Source organism: Apis dorsata, unplaced genomic scaffold (genome assembly GCF_000469605.1).
Source record: "Apis dorsata unplaced genomic scaffold, Apis dorsata 1.3 scaffold_295, whole genome shotgun sequence".
Classification (NCBI taxonomy): domain Eukaryota; kingdom Metazoa; phylum Arthropoda; class Insecta; order Hymenoptera; family Apidae; genus Apis; species Apis dorsata.
The window spans coordinates 969,241-981,984 of NW_006263570.1; the positions used below are offsets into that span (position 1 = coordinate 969,241).

At 25.9% G+C, this 12,744-nt stretch overlaps 1 protein-coding gene and 1 long non-coding RNA gene across 2 annotated transcripts in view; both read right to left on the reverse strand.

Moving 5' to 3' along the window:
- Window positions 1-12,744, reverse strand: part of LOC102680003 — an 86,965-nt gene that overhangs the window by 7,840 nt on the left and 66,381 nt on the right. The gene's annotated exons all lie outside the window — the stretch shown is intronic.
- Window positions 10,941-12,738, reverse strand: LOC116185841. The gene is made up of 2 exons (XR_004150743.1): window positions 12,565-12,738; window positions 10,941-11,548 (listed from the first exon to the last, which is right to left on the reverse strand). It is a non-coding gene; the product is annotated as an uncharacterized LOC116185841 (long non-coding RNA).

The window sequence follows — 12,744 nt, forward strand, 5'->3', positions numbered from 1 at the left end:
GTTGTTTGGCCAATTTGCATGCTGGCCCATCATCTACATCCAGTCATCATGGGCATCGCGATTTTTTTTATTAGTGTTGCGATACAAATGAATTACGGTTTGAATTTTAGAATCACGTTTATAAATTTCGCGTTTTGAATTAATGTTATAATTATTATAAATTTGAAAAATATGATGATTACTTTTAATTATTTTGATTATAATTTAGACTATTTTTTTTTTTTTTAATTTATGATATCGGAATATTTGAAATAGTTTTGCATTTATATAATAATTTGTAAATTTTGGATTTAATTCTCTTTAAGAATTAGCGTTGCGTTGATAAATAATTGCGTTTTTTTATAATAGTGTTGCGTTAATTAAATGCCCATTTATTATAGAAGCATATTCCTGCTTCCGGATCATCTGTTACAATTAATTTCTTTGTGATTGCAACAAAGAAAGTTGTACGACAGCAATCTCTCATATGATTGCAATCTTTCGTTATTAGTGTTGCGTATAATAAAATGAGTGCATAAATTAATTTATTAGAGTTCCTTAAATAGTTAAAACATGCACAATAGTTTTTGAGAATGTATGTTTTTATCTTTTTTTCTTTTCTTTTTGTTGATCAATAATTGCATTGCAAATATAGTAAAGCACTCTTCGTGTCTTTTTTTGAAAGAATTTAGTATATTAGTGTTGCGGAATAGAAAAAATGTTCCATTCACGGTTTGATCGGTTTACATTGAGTGGATGATTTATTCTAATAATTTTTTTAATTAATTTTTCATCATCTTTTTTTTTAACATCTCCTTATGAAGATGTTATTAAAAATATTGTTAAAAAATTTATTTTTTTTATGGATAAGTATCTTTGATTTGTAAGTATCTTTGAAAATTATAAATTTCATAACAATATTTTATTAATTTTATTTTTTTTTTTTTCAGAAATTAATGTTTCTTTAAGGGAAATAAATTATTTTGTGTTTACTAATTGAATTTATTACAGGTACGAATTAAAAAAAAATAAATAGAAGACAATATAGTTAAAAATAATATGTCATTTGCTTGAAACTGATTATCTATTATTGAGTTTCATTAATTATGTTGTATAATTATGTTGTCTTTTAGAAATTATTTCAATAGAATAGTACAGAAGGAATGTACTATTATTTTTTTCTTTTTATAAGATAAATCTTCAAATTTATATTAAATGAATTCAAAGAGACATTTAGTTTTTTGATAGGTTTATAAGTGATGTATGTATATAATGATTTGTTTTTCTTTCCCGCTTTTCCTATTGATTTCCTTTTGATCCAAAGTTTGCCGAAATAATATTTTTATTTTTTAAGGCAATATGATTATGAATTGTTTGTTATTTCATAACTTCTTCACTCTTAACAATTAAATTCTTAAAATTTAATAATTACATAACTTTGTTCATTAGTTTTTGTTAGCATATCCTTACTTAATTTTCTCTGGCCACATATCCTTAATATTTGATAGCTGCATAACTTTGTTTGTTGTTTGTTCAGTTTATTTGTTTAGTTTTCATTGTATCTTCATTTGCATTTTTTTTATTCATATGTGATTCATATCATACTATAAATTCATAAAAATTATAAAGTTGTAATAATTATAAAGTATGAATGTAATGAATGTAGGTATGAATGAAGGATATGAAAAAAATCTTTTAGATTCTTGACAGGCAAGATTTATAAATAAAATATTTAATTTTTATGTAGATAGGAATAAGAAAAAACTTTTTCTTATTTAGATAGAATGGGATAGGATGTTTGAAATGTTCTAATATTTAAATTTATTTCAATATCTTTTGCGAGAACAGAAGATTACATCATAAAAAAACATTGATTGAATAATATATTTAAAATTAAGTGTATGCATAATCAAGAATGTTAATTAAGTAGATACAATGTATTGTAGACAAGTAGATAATTAATGGGCAAAATAGTATAATTAAATAGTATAATTAGATTAGCATGTTATGATGTAAAAAATACTTTATTTTTTTTTTTTGAAATTTTGATATTTTGATATTTTAGAATATGTAATGTAAAGTTGTATTAGATGTTAGTATGTGATGTCTTTCTTGTTTGTGATTTAATATCTATGATTTGAAAACAATGCAGGAAATATATTCAATTCAATCGTAAAAGTTAAATAATTTCTTTTTTATAATCAATAGATTAGTAAAAAAAAAAAAGTTAATTAGATATCAATATCATGTTTTAAATGCATGAATTTTAAATATAAATGAGAATAAATAATAGGAAAAGAATAAAAATAAAATAAGAATTGATTATTAACGCTATCTTTTTGGTATTGGAAACATTTTCAAAAGAATTCAAAACATGGCACTGATCTTCAGTTCTATCATAGAATCTCTGTAATACTACTTTATCCTACCTTTAAAATAATATCTTTAACACTTAAAAGATGGCGCTGACAATCAATTCTATCTCTATCTTCCTCCTACTATTTGCAATCCTTTTCTATATTTCATCTACTAGTTTTCTAGAGATGGCGCTGATTACTATATTTTTGTCCTTTTTGTCCTTTTGTCCTTTGCTCTTCTTGTTTATATGTGATTAATTATAATAATTAAATAATTAATACATGAATAATTTAATAAATATATAAATAAATAAATAGTTGAATAAAAAAAATAAATAAATTGATAAATAAATAAAAAAATAAAAAAGAATATTATAAGAGAATGCAGTTTTAGTTTTCAAAAATATGTTAATTTCTTATTATTATATATAGATTATATAGATTATAATATAGATTTCTTTGAATTAGTTTAGAATTTTTAGAAATATTTTAATAATATAATCAATTGAGTGTAAAGAATAACATTTTGATTGAATGATTTTTCTTATTATGTGTTTGTATGATTATTAAATTAAAGGAAAGTATTTGGGTTCAAAAAGGATTTGAAAAAATAATTACAGAAATATTTTGATTGCCACGTTATAATAATTTATTTAAACATTTATACACCTATGATGTTCCACAGTCTTGAAAGTAGTTGCTAACCGATATATATGTATATGTATGTATATACATTCACATACACACATACAAACACATATGTATATACACATATACGCGCGGTACATGTATACATAGATAGATCGTTCTCGTAAATACATATAATATGTATACATATATAAATTTATTTTTCATTTACTTCGTTTCAATTTATTTATAAGTTATACCCATTTCGTTTACCGCCTAGATAAAGCATTCTCGAAACTTAAGAAATTAATCAATGATTATTACGCTATCCTGTATACGTTTGCACAATTTACGACCGCATTTTCGACGTTATATATTCTTTACAATGATTACTGTCGATTATTTTAGGTACGCAGAAGTGCATGGGTTTTATCTTTGAAACATTCTTCTTTGAGAAATTCGTTTCATTGCTTTGCGTTTCTCAATTTTCTCTACACGTTCTTTTCATTTATTTACTTATTTATTTATTTATTTATTTATTTATTTAATTATTTATTTATTCTCTCTTCATCATTTTTTAAAAAGTTATTTGGAAGCTAAGAGACATTTAATTTAATTTACACGGGCTTCCTATTTTATCACCTATTATATCGTCGGTCTATTTTCTCTTAAATTATACAGATTTTACGTGAATCATGCGATACGTTGGACACGTGCTGTGGAAAATCGCATATGGAGAATCGCAATCTTTGAACTTAAGCTATAACCATAGAAATATCAACGTAAATTAAAAATGTATATCGTGTTATAGAGGTTGTGCTATTCTAATTTATTTGTCTTGTAATTTTTCGCTTTCTATTTTTTTTTTTTATTGATATACGAATATTAGCTCAAGCTTCGAATTTTGAAAAAAAAAAAAAGACTCGATTATTGTGTTCTTTAATCTTTTTTACTTTCTCGTTTCTTCGTGAGAAAAAGATATATTTATTTTTCTCTTTTCATTAATAAAGATCAAAGTATTGGTATATTCTTCGTTTATATTATATCACAAGTTTAATACCGTAAGTTTCGTCGTAAACGTGTTATATTCTTTTTTTATTAACATACAATGTGTAGATATAAAATTTTTAGATAGTTTCGTAATATAACATCATAAGATTCAAATTTCTTTACAGCCACTGAAGTAATCACAATTGAAAACAGAAATTATTTTAGAGTATAAAATAAAATTTGATAGATAAATATCATTTTTATAGAACGCGACTTAATCTTGTTTTCTTCATCAACATATTACAAGATATATTTCCTAAACAATTAGATTAATATTTAAAAAAATTTTTTATCGAATTTATTTTTAAAAAATTAAATTAAATATTTATAAACAAAATAAAATATCGTGTATCAAACATTCCATTTGTTCTCACTGTTTCATCAAAGGTATACGAATATGAATATTTATTTACTATATGTATCAAAATATACGATAACGAGTTTAGGAAATATATATTTTTCAAGTTTGAAGTTTATATAAGTTGGTATCAATCTCATTGTAGAGAAATATCTGTGTTCGAGTTCTTATATGCAAATGACATTTATCTTTTATCTTGATCAATGCAGAGAGTTTATTACGAAACGATGGCCGATTTTTTTAATGATATGCATCGATTTCTTACGCGAAACGAAATGGCAACATTTTTAAAACCAAGTATCGCAATAAATTAATTAGAAACACAGTCTTGATGAATACTAACAACGTTTATAATTTAACCGATTATAGTATTATTTCATATCTCGTTATTAAATAAGTTAAACATAGCAACGAATCAAATATATAGAATTTATTATAAACATCTAAAATAAAGTTCCATAATAATAATATTTAGCGAAAATAAATAAAAATATACGTTAAATTCGTATTGCAATGAATAAAAATGATAACGATAGGAAATATTAAATTATATTACTCGAACACATAAATTTACAAATAATCACGTTAAATTACTTTACGATATATCGCGTTTTTCTTTCTTGGATAGTATATTTAATCAATATACATATTTTTTTATCTAATAGTAGCAAATTTCGTTACTCAATATTTAATTTTATTTACGATATCTAGTGAATTAAATATGCGATAATAATATCATTAGTAGAGATTTTCATTATTGTAATTGTTACTGACAAGATCATATTTTTATAATACATAATAATCGTACATAGATAATTGGAATAAAGTTAAAAGAATTAACATAATAAACATAGTAAAATATTCGAACGTTTTTTGAAGTACACCACTGATTGAAGTGACCTACATTTTTCACTCTTTATAAATTATGTTATGAACAAATACGCTAATTTCCTAAATTTACGAAATAGTTTTTTCTCCGACAATGAATTAACGAATGATAATTTTTTCGAATAAGACAAAACTATTTCTTTAAGAGGTTAATTTGATAACACTTTAACAACTGTCGTTTTCATTGTCAAATGGAATCACAAGAAATTTTGAATATTTCAAAATTATCAACATAAAGTCCCCCGAAAGAGGTGAATATAAAATCTCTTCTCCATCAAAAAATTAAAAATTAGATATATGCTAAAGAAAAATTTAAAATCGAATTTTCATTGATAATTTTCTTCTTCTTTCGCAATGTTGATCACAACTTAATCGAAAGAGAAACGTTAGTAGGTTGTCTTTATTGTCCCTTGCTCGACATTACCGTATGTTGTCTTTCTTTTATTTCGATCGTCTTCGGCGCTCGAATCCTCTTGCCGAGAAAAGTTTCGAGCAGACTCTTAAAGCCGCGTTTACATTGGGCAACTTTTCATTTCGAATAATCAGATAGATTGATCTTAAATCGATCAAAATTGTCCTTTCGAACGAAATATTAATTAATAATCGAAATAATTTTTAATCCTTCAATTACTAACTATTCAAAAGTCTTTCGATTAAAAAACTGCGTTTACATGAAATAATTTTTAACCGATCCAAAGCCATTTATTTTATCCAATTAAAATTTAATTTGTTCCGGTTGTTCGATTAAAAGTTGTTTAAGGCAACTTGCCTCTCGAATAATAATAAATTAAGTTAAATGAAAGAATATAATTAATATTTGTAAAGACAGAGATATTTATTTATAATAATATTTATTATATTTTTTGAATTAAATTTCGATAGATCATAGATCGATTCTTTTGTCAAAAGTTGCCTAACGTAAACGCTGCTTAAAGTAACTCTAATGCAATATGCTCGCGAGTTATACATTAAATCGATATCGAAATAATAATTACGGCAGACATATCAAGGTGACGTTTAATTTTTGGTTCGCACAATGTACTACTGTTAGAATAGTCTAAAGCTCTACTAATAGAATAATTTATGTATATTAAATTTATATTATATACGTTATGTATAATACAGGAACTATATTATCGCATACAATTGCATTTCCATCTAAAAACGATTTCAAACGTTCACAGGTAATAGACATTCGATATTTGGAACCGAATGTCACGAATATCTCGTTCGCGTTCTTCTTTTTTTTTTCTTTTTCTTTTTCTTTTTTTTTAAATCGTTCGTTTCGGTGCATTTACATAGTTTTTTTTTTTTTTTTTTTTTTTTTTTTTTTTTTTAAACGGTTTTTTGGGGGGTTTTTGAAATTTTTTTTTTTTTTTTTTTTTTTTTAAACGGTTTTTTGGGGGGTTTTTGAAATTTTTTTTTTTTTTTTTTTTTTTTTTTTTACTTTTCTGCACCTTGCTTCTAGCGACGATAGACAGATCTCATCTGATAAATACGGTCCATTCCGGTTCGCGTAGCCTCGAAATAGGCGAACAGAATACATGAGACAAAGGCTGGATAGAAATATCCAATACCGAATTGCACAAGTGGTCTCGCGTAAATGTCGAAATGAGTATAAATTTATTGCCATTCGGATTTGTAATGTCATCGCACATGTCACCACGCAAGAATGAAATTATCCGGCCGGAATTTCTTTTTTTTTTTTTATTTCGTGATTGATTTCATGTATTCGGATTGCAACAATAGAGGTATCATAGGTTCCCGCTTATTCTTCGAAGAATTAAAATAATTTTTATTTTCGTATTGATCAGAAAATCAGCGAAATTGAGTATTGCGTTTTCTCAAAAATCTTAAAATCAATTAATTCGAATTATATTTGAATATCGCAAATATAACCAACGTGTTAATTATATTAAAGTTAATTATATTAAAGATACGGAATTTTTAAAATGTTGCAAATGATCAATTAGTGCATTACGAAAATTTGATTCGGAACAATAGAAATAAATGCCGAGTTATTTATTTACAAATTATATTCGAATTTTAAATATCGCGATTGACTATACAATTATGTATTGTAGGAACAATTATTCGAATAACATTAATGCAATTTCAAAATATTACATAACATAAAATTCTCTAAATAAAGAAATATAAACGAATCTTAAACATGGTGGATAAATAGAGAATTATTTATTACAAAAATCCTATTCAAATATTACGAATAGAAATTGTGAATATCGTAATGCTAAATATTTATCGATACGAATAGTTTTTTCGTGAAAATTTCGTGAAAATTTCTTTTTTTTTTTTCTTTTTTTGAGAGGGACGTCTCGTTATTATTAACAGATAAATAAAAGGTATTGGAACAGCGTAAAGGAGACCGTTCGAGACGCCAAAGAAACGCGTTTCCTTGTAAAATATCTCAGAAATAATTGTATCTCCTTTTTAAGCGAGAATTGGCGTTATTGCAAAGTAATTCCAATCTTGTATTTTTACAATGCGGGGTGTCGCGACGTTTCCCCGTTTCTTGGAACACTTTTGCGGCTGTCAGGAACGTTAATTGTTTCGCGTGGATGGTAGGCCATGGAGAAGTTTGCATTCCGCAAAATCAGACCCATGGGACAGAGTTTGTCGAGCAAAGAAAAGAGTAAAATAAAGATGGGTAGATAAATCACGTTCTCTATAAATAATAAAATATACAATTCTCTACAAACACTTTCGTCCGAACAAATTGCACAAAATTTTATGAACATTTTCTCTCTCTCTCTCCCTCTTTTTAAATTTCTTTCTAACATAATAACGAAAACTTTATACAAAAATTGAACTTTCGCAAACGTAATAAATAATAATAGAGGAAACATTAACGAATAAAAAAAAAGATAACTTAAACTTCTCGAACCAATTGTTGTATAATAAAATAGTTAAAAATTCATTGCAATTGTTTCTTTTTTTTTCTTTCTTTCTCTCTCTCTCTCTTTCTCTCTCTCTCTCGAAAATGCTTTTTCCGGAAAATTATTTATAATTCGTTCAAAGATATAATATTTCTTATCCTTGACATACTTTTACGTTACTACCTTGATAGGGGAATAAATGAAGTAAGTGCTACTCGAGATGCCAAGAATTCTTCATCTCATGGCTTCGATAATATCTTAAAATTGCAAAACATCCATTTAATTTCAACCAGCAGTATCATATTTCACGAAAATCATATGACACGATCACGCGTAAGACAAATTAATAAATGATCGACAAAGTGGGCTCTTATCATTCCCCTAATAAATTATCTCATTCCTGAATTTTCCAGTTCCACGATTTTTCCATCTACAGAATCGTGCAATAATCGATAATTTATTCGATCGTGTAGGTGAGAGGTGACACGTGTAAAGCGGTTGACAACGTATGAGAGGAAAAATGTGAGATACGTGATCATAAACCAATAAAATGTGTGCGAATAAGCGGAGCTGTTAACGCAGGCCGTAAAGCTAACATAAATTAAGTACGAATATTATGGGAATTCTACTGGCGCCAGACTGGAGGCATTGGAACGATCGAAAATGTAACGGGCTGATATCGAAGATATGGACTGTGTAATATTGTACGCGCATTTAAGAAAGCGTAATTTAAACGTTGCGTTCGTTCAGAGTGCCATTTTTGAGCGCAAACTTTCCTCGTCGAGGCGGGTGAAATTCTTGGTACACGATATTGAGAATGACACGTTGCTTACACGTGAAATTTCGACTTAGTTTATTATATTATTTCTTTGAAATAATTTTCGTTGAATGAGAATATTGACGATTTAGTGAAAGATAGTTAGATTAATTAAATTCTGGAAGATGTACCTAAATATTTGGAATTTTTATATTTTTCACGATGAAAGTTTCATTTTTAATGTTTTCTTCTTAATTTTATTAAGATTGAAAACATATAAATTTTGTAAAGATCAATTTCTAAATAAGAAATTATAGGTTTGATTATTGATAATTATCTAAATTTCGTAATTTTTTTATACACGAATATATGAATAATATATTCTAGAGTTAATGAAAAAATAAATATAATTAAAAAAATGAATTTAATTGAAAAGTTATTAGCTTCTGTTTATTAATACGAGAAAATTATTTAATGAATATTCCAGGAAAAAGATTAAATTTTATATCTAATTTTTGATTATTGATTCATTATTATAAAACAAAATAATAATATGTAAAGCATTTGTAATATAAATAATTTTTAACAAATGCTTTTTCAGAGTTAATATTGATCTAACTCTCTCTATTTTGATTTTCTAGCTATTTGCTTTCGTCGCGTAAAGTTGAATAATACTGATTCATATAGAATTAATCTGCCTGGTTTCAAACAAAAGAAACTGTCGATTACTATTTTTCTTAAAAAGCATTTTCACTCGTGAAAAATTTAAGCAAAATCTTAAAATGATGGAACTTTCTTTGTTAATTTTTCGTAATTAAAAATCTTTCGTTCCAAGACGTTCGATTCCCGTGTAAAAATATTTTACATATTTTGTGAAATAACATGATTAGTCAAAAAGAACAGGCACACTTGCTCAAAGAAATAACAACAAATGATAAATTCCGCAAAATAATATGTACAAAAAAATTTACAATAAATAAATAAATAATACTTTAAAACTTTAACATTTTATCATGGAAGGGGATATTTTCACCTGTTCTTTTTCTCATTAAATCAAAATTTTTTCCAAAGTAAAATCCATTAATACATTGCGTACAGCCTCGTTTCACAGATTTATCGTCAATTCCATAAAGCTTCTTTAAATTCATTATCGGTTTTTCAGTCTTTCTCTTTTCTTCAAAAATTTCTTTCATCGTTTATTTTCTCATTTTCCTTCTCAAGGAATTGCAATTTTATTGAAAAATTCTTTTTTCTAGTGACCACTTTACGACTAGCTGGCGAGTTATCGTATACAGACAAATATTTTACATTACTTAACGTCTTCACAATGGCTTGCGATTATATGTTCAGTTTCGACATTTAAAATGTTATTCAATCATTGAACCATTGACTTTCTTTCGAATGACGTCTTTGGTCGTATTCAAATTTCATTTTCATAATAAAATTCGTGTAACATCAGCATGTGATGATACAACATAAGCGTAATTTCGATCTTAATATTCTATTATTAAACAGAAAGCTATACGCAATGTATTAATTAAGAAACAGTGTTTTGATGGAGTATAATTGGTAAGTTGATTGGAAAATTTTATTACTAAATTTTACTATTATTAGTTGATGATGTTCATATTTTCAAATTTATATTTTTATAAAGATGAAAAAATATATAAATAAAAACTTTTTTCGGAATTTTAAATATTGTATATTGCAAAGAATATTTTATTTTGAATATTAGTAATATTTTTGAATATACATATAAACATTTAATTTACCACGATTTATTTAACAAACTTAATTATTCTTAAATTAAAAAAAAATAAGTATTAAAAATAAAAATGTATACTGTATATATATTTTTATAATGTACATACATACATATTTTTTAAAAGAAATTTTCTTAATAATTATTTATTCGTGTTTTCTCAAAAGTTTTGAGAAAAAGAAATTATGAAACTTTCCAATCAACTTCCTAATAATTTCAATAATGGGACGATCAGGTCAAGTTCGATAATGATCAGATCTGCGACTGTCACTTAAGTTTCATATTAATTCTGCGTTTTCCATTCCATTGAGCCCTAAAAATGATCTACTCTTGAACGACATCTTTAACGATTATGAACATGAATTGATTGAGTCGAAAATTCTTCGAAATATACGAATGATTGCATCGACGTTCATTAACACTTTCGCGATTAATTTATCTCGATTGAACAGGACACGAAATAGATAACGTTAGATAGAATATCAGGAGCCAGTGCAATTGTATGGCTGTGATTTGTTAAGTTTGATTATTCATGATATACGAGTTAAAGAGTATTTCGATTAGTGAATGAATCGCTAGCTTAGTTAACTTTATTGTTTTTTCCTTTTTATAGTATCTGATGAGAGGCTCTTACGTTACGAAATAATGCAAGCATAATGTAAACTATATGTACAGAAATTTCTATTAAATAGTATGTGTGTCGTGTATCTAAAACATACGTGAAATACTGTACACGTGAAATAACGTGTAAAATAACGTATATTTATACATACTATTTCACGTGCTTCACGTGTATAATTACTGTCTCGATATAATAGTATGTATTTTACGTGTTGGCAATCAAACTTCATATTACACTGTGTACATGTTATCCTGTTAAGAGAAACGAAAGAAGAATAAAATTGGTGTTATGTTGAAGTTCAACACGATTCTCCAATCTCTCTCTCTCTCTCTTTTTCTTTCAAACACACTCACATACACACACACATACGCACAGATTTCGTTTATTCGTATTATTTCGAACAATAAATTAATTAACATTGTAATAAATTAATACAAAAGAAAGAACACTGTGGTATATTATCGATTAAAACTAATTCGAATAAAAATATAATGCTAGAAAGATAGAAGAAAGAAAAGAGACGACGAAAGAATACTTACAGCAATTTACAACTTATAATTCATAGACTAACTATGCCTAACTTTTATGGACATTTCATGTGATACACCAAGATTTATTGTACTCTTAAAATATCAGAAAATCGAATTTATAAACGTTGTTATTTCTAAAATACTTTTTTTTTTTTATACAATGATAATTGATGAGACTATTAACTTTTTAATGCTCATAAATGAAAATTCTGTTATGAATTATATATTTATAAAAGACGAAGAAATTTAGGATTATATTAGTACTTTTTCAAGTTTCATATTCATATTATAAAAATCTAATCACTTAGAGATATTATAATTACATTATAAAAAGGAAATTTCATTGTATACACGTGATGGCAGTTCTTTTTTGTTTCAATTGATTCAAATAAATATAAATAAAATAATTGGAATAAAAAAGAAATTCTAAATTCGTTTCACTTATTATCCAATTTTTATTTTTTATTTTTTTTATAAATAATACCCGATCAATTTTCCTAGTTAGAAAAATTGTACCGATTAATTAATAATTCTCAAATATTTAAAATAATAAACTGCATTAAAACAAAAAAAAAATAACGATAATACAATTCTCAAAGACTTAAAGAATTAAAAGTTCTCTCTTCTTCTCTAAAAAAGTTAAAAGATCGATTCGAAAGATAAATTTTAAATAATTAACTAATTTAATTTCACAAATTCGTGAAACGTATATGTACATCGAAACAATAGATACAAACCTGCTTAAATGGCTCCTGGTAGGTAGCAAACGCGACACGTTACCCTCATGTAACAACGCGTTTATCGCGTGCTTCGATCACGAAAGTGTTAATTAGTCTCGATTCGTTGGCTTTCCGCTTCCTTCTGAGATGAAAAACAAAATAAAATAAAATAAAACGAGAGAAGAAGTGGAGGGGGGG